This window comes from Limulus polyphemus, unplaced genomic scaffold (genome assembly GCF_000517525.1).
Source record: "Limulus polyphemus unplaced genomic scaffold, Limulus_polyphemus-2.1.2 Scaffold83945, whole genome shotgun sequence".
In the NCBI taxonomy this organism is placed as follows: Eukaryota; Metazoa; Arthropoda; class Merostomata; order Xiphosura; family Limulidae; genus Limulus; species Limulus polyphemus.
In genome coordinates, this window is record NW_013749541.1 from 1 (window position 1) to 5,546 (window position 5,546).

A 5,546-nucleotide genomic window follows, 5' to 3' on the forward strand; every position below is an offset into this window, starting at 1 on the left:
TTATAGCGTGCGTTTAAGTTAAACTGATTGTGCAAATTAAGTGTATTGCAAAGTTGTATTGAGAAGAATAAACTAGTTTTATTTAAGAAAGGACTTGTATCGCTGAAGTTTTTCGGAAGGAATTTTTACGGGAAATTAAGAAACGACCAGAGACGTAACAATATCAAGCTTTCTTTACTGTTTCTGATATTAGGTGGCACCTGAAGTTGTAAATGATGAGATTCAAGTGAATACTGAAGAAGTTGGAGCTCTTGATTTTCGTGTTCCTAAAAGGGATAAAAACAAGAACATTAATACATTACACCATGGCTAGACGAATTTCAATTCGTAAGGTTTACACTAAGAATTACGAGATTGAAGAGTGTGCAGCTCCTTAACTTTATAATTAGGAAAGGGGTTAAACTTAAATAGATTTTTCTACGCAGTTTACGTAGTATATTGGTTGTGGACTCGTGATTTTGTTGGTTACAGGATCTCAAACAAAATAGGAGTCACCTCAAGAAACTTAAAGAAGATGATTTGGATTAAGTCCACTAATTACATCTTTGTATTTCTACATAGAAAATGAATGATTTCGCCTAATTTTGTCATCTGTTCCTTACACTGAGTTTTGTAATAGAATGCGGTATCATTAAGTCAACATTATTATGTTTAATTTGACAACAAACTGTTTTATGTAATTTCTAGAGATTTTATTTACGTGGTAGCGTGGCCGAGCGGTCTAAGGCGCTGGTTTTAGGCACCAGTCTGAAAGGGCGTGGGTTCGAATCCCACCGCTGCCATATTTTCTTAGTGTGAAACTAACTTGTCATTTGGTGGGTCAGTGTGAAGTGTCGGGATTGAATATCGAATTACGGAGCGATCGGCGGGCACAGTACAGAAACCCAATTGATTTTTGTCAGCAATTACACATAAAAGAACTTTCCTAGATAAATATTGGTGTATGTAGATTTTAGCGCATAGAACCTCACAGAAACTTGGGAGATTGAAAATTGACAACTATTCGACCACTGAGTATTTAATGAATTATTTAGATATGGAAAATTCCCGGAAATTCACAAATTGAATTGAAGAAAATCGTGATGTCAATAAATGTTTCAGAAGAGAGTCCTTAACGTTTGCGCAAAGCTAAGATAATACATAACGGTTTAAAATCGTTTGCATTAAATGAATGTTTAATTATCCTGGTTCCGTGTTTAGTGTCCACAGGATCGTCTTTGATATACCATTCAATATACTGTCCGCAGGCCTTATAAGTGGACTGGTTACATTATTATTATAAGGGCACACGGGGGTTGTATGGTATAGACGTCACAACGTCACCACCACCACCACACCTGCCATTACATAACAATAAATGTTTGCATTTCCTGAAATTATTAATGCCAAGGTACCATATTAGAAGAAATTCAAAAGTATTCGTATTTGATTTATCACTTAAGACCGCAAGTTGAACCTACAAATCCTCAACGAATCTAACTTTTACTTCGTATCCGTCCCCAGACTGAGAGTTTATTTTGGTAGATTTTCCAATAGATACCAGTTTTAAACAAAAAATGTCAAATTCCATCAAGTTTGTTTAAGCTCACTTTTTAGGCATTCGATGGTGTTCTATCAAACTTAATTTATATAATGTGAGTCCCCAAGGTTTAGGCGTAGTTGTCCCTAGTTTAGAACTGCTGACTAGAGGAAGGAAAACCAGTCAGCACCAGTTGCCACGTAAACGACTACTCTTACTAAAATAACGCAATCGGCTGTTATTTGTATAACACACTCACAGCTGAAAATTTGGATTCGAGCCGTGGGCTTTACGAACTGCTGCTCTTTCATGCTAACCAGTAGACCTTTTAGAAAGACAAACATTTGTAGTGATATATTATATTAAGAATAGAAATACTCCGGACAGTATTTTTTTCGAAGTATGAATTGACGTCAACTTTACTAATCTTGAAGCGTTCAGGAATATAATATTAAATTATCAAATAGACAATCTGTGACGTAACTCTCGTTATTAAACAATGGGTTACGAAAATAAAATTTTTACCACGTCAATTGGTATGACGAAACAAAGTAATATATGCAGTAATAACTTTACAATGCAGTATATGCAACAGTGGATCTGCAGCACTGTCGACGTCTGTAATAAATGCACGAGGCCCGGCATGACCAGATGGTTAGGGCGCTCGACTCGCAATCTGCGGGTCGCAGGTTCGAATCCCCGTCACACCAAACATGCTCGCCCTTTCAGCCGTGGGGGCGTTATAATGTGACGGTCAATCCCACTATTCGTTGGTAAAAGAGTAGCCCAAGAGCTGGCGGTGGGTGGTGATGACTAGCTGCCTTCCCTCTAGTCTTACACTGCAAAATTAGGGACGGCTAACGCAGATAGCCCTCGTGTAGCTTTGCGCGAAATCCAAAACAAACAAACAAACAATAAATGCACGATAAATCACCTTTAAGTATATGTGATAGTAGATGAAATAATATCTCGTGAAGAAGCTATATGGAAGTGTGAATACAAATATGAGATAAGCAAATTACCGTTCTTCATGCGAAACCAAATTATGTGCTGCAACGTTGTTTTATAATCATGTGAATTAGAAACAGAAGTTGGGGTGCAATTTTGCCGTACTTGTATGCATTTTCATGCTGTTAGTTTGGATAATTTTGACTTGCAATTATAGAACACAAACACTATAGGAGCTTTTAGAATTGATGGACTCTTTTCTAAATAATTTCCAGATCCAAGTAGTGATTTTCAATCCACTCGTACCTTATGGACTCTCGGCATATGTTTTCTGTATCCCGATATTGATCTGGTATTTTGCCTTGGCCAGATGAAGTTTCAAAGCATTGTTTGTTTTAGAGGAAGCATTTTTAATGTTACTTTATTTTTTGCACCTTAAGAGCAAATCAAGTCAGGTCCTGTTTACTCTGCCTTTGGATAACTAGCACCATACAACCTAAAGATAAATTCCTTTGCTCCCTGAAAAGACAAACCTTATCGACTGTTATACAGACCTAAGTAGAATGAATGTAGTTTTAACAACTCTTCTCTTTATTAATGAGATTCCATATGAAACCACGAGAATGTGGAAAACAATGAGGTTTTCTCGCAGAAAATCTAGTAAACGCTGGACAATGAGATGTGCTGGATAATGTTTCTGCCACCATCCTAACTCGCGGAACATTCACACTTCCCTTTAGCTCTGATAGCAGAAAGTGCAGTAACAATACGTGTATGTCTCTGTAAATAACCTATTCGTTATCATCAGGAAAATTGACGTGTACAGAATGAGTCTCTATCTGCCTTCTCGTCGTTCCTCTTCAACTGTGGAGAAACACTGTTTTTGGAAAACATGATGTATTCGACACCACTTTCTCAATCTAGTTTTCGTGAAAGTTTGACTCCACACATTGTTTAAAAAGTCTGCAATGGCAGTTTGTTGTCTTAAAGAGATATGAACTGTGACCACCATTGTTGTGATGTTTAAGATTTGATCATTTTTTCTTTCTTTTTCCGCTTTTGCATTGTGAGTGAGAAACTACATACTCGTCAAGAAGTAAGTCAACACGACTTGGGCTCTTGGATTGAGAAGATATTTGATGAATGCTTTAAAGACAAGATTATTAAAAATTGTTAATTTAAAATGAGGGAATAGGGATTTTCAAAAAACTAGAGAAACGAGATAGGTAGCTTAAAGGGAAAATGTAATCGCGTAAAAAGTAAACAGACATGCAGGCTTTATGTTTCTTTTAAGTTAAAAAGCCGTATATATATATAGATAACCATATGAAATTTACAAGTTGTATTGATTCACACACATATATTCCATGTAAATATAAAACAATGTGTCAGTATAATAGGATGTGTATACAAATAAGCATTTTTAACATTGTTATAATTCCATCTTCCTCCTCCTCTCCGCTGGCTATAGTAAGGCCGGTCACTGTTTTGTTGCAAGTGGCTGGATTTACTCTTAGAGTGACATTATGCACACTCTACGAGGTGGATAACAATTATGGATACATTATATTAATATACCTTTACTCATACATTTCTGTTGGAGTTTGGGTCATGACACTTCTACGACCATCTTCCACTGTGACGACGCTAAACTCTTGCGGGTCGTCGCTGCTGCATACTTTATCTGAAACTCTTACTATGTGGTATTGTTACTCCAGCCTACAACAAACAATGGCTGTGAGGATTGTAATAAAACCTGTGCAATATTGCTAAACGCATCATTGTGCATTGCGTATGGTAGTATTTAAGTTTATTTGGCTACCCAGCAAATAACAGCGACTGTATAACTGTTGACACTCAATCGTTTTAAGGTAGTCTACGGTTTATATGGAGCCTCGTAATCTACTACATCCATACGTATATAGCTGCATCCAGGCCGTGGATGCAATTTAATGTTTATATGGCAGGCATGACATGTGTACTATAGCGATTATGTTAACTTACTGATGCAACTGTATTGATGTCGCGAATCATTTGTTTATATATAAGGTTCCTGCCCTTTCGGACACGACGCTGCTGATAGGATCACAGTTTTTCTTACCAGTGTATCATTGAGTTTGGCCACGTTACAGAAACGTCTAAAACGTTATACAAACGTCTAGTCTGTCCCCCACAACAGTAAGTTTCAAGCCATAGTTTAAAAGATAGCACCAAGCTCAGTTTCGAGCATCGGACCACCAATCACGGTGATGTATGATGGTAAGTGTCGAATTATAGCCAACACTGCGTGATTGCGAATGTTATAGATACTGCAGATTGAATAGCCATCCTTGAAGCTGACTATAAGGAGTGGCAAGTATGCTCAAGCAGGAGATGGCGATTCTAGGCGAAAGTGAGACAGAAATGTTGTTGCCATATATTTTATTAAAAGGTATTTATTTATACGATTGATACTATGCAAATAGATGAAGCAGCTTTTACGCTTTTCACTTGTCAAAATCTAATAGAGAAATAAAGTCAACCCCCCCCCCAAAAAAAATTAACATTCAAAATCCAAATGAGGCAGAAAAGTACAAAGAGAATTGTGTGCTCACTGATCGCCAATGTAATAGTTCAGACACGGGGAAAGTAAATAAATATGGCACAATAGGCGATTACGTTGATGTATCATGAAACACGTTAGAGGTCCATAATGGAGATCGCCCATTTGTTTATATTTGTTACCGGCATTGTGAACGCTGTTTTAACACTCTAGTGCAAAAACTTCTTATCCCAGATTTAATAAACTAGGTGGTTTGCTTTGAAAACACTTATTTCAATTTGAGGTGTAGGACATCCAGATACATACAACCGCCTTTCTTTACCCTCATTTCAATACATCTCTTCCCCAGTCCCCACTTTCCGAAAAGTCCAGTTATAAAGGCGACTCGTATTAGAATATTTAAAGTGAACAATAAGTCTTCAAGTTTTTAATCTTTTCCTACATATCTCAGAAAGCCACATTTTGAAACTTACCCTGTTTCATTTTGCCTCATAATGTAGAAAAATCGCAAGTGTGTAATTAGATAATGATATTATT

At 36.9% G+C, this 5,546-nt stretch overlaps 1 non-coding gene across 1 annotated transcript; it reads left to right on the forward strand.

Annotated features, from left to right (window-relative positions):
* The first annotated feature begins 702 nt into the window (after positions 1 to 702).
* On the forward strand, positions 703 to 782 carry Trnal-uag. The gene has a single exon. It is a non-coding gene; the product is annotated as a tRNA-Leu (tRNA).
* Positions 783 to 5,546: the final 4,764 nt, after the last annotated feature.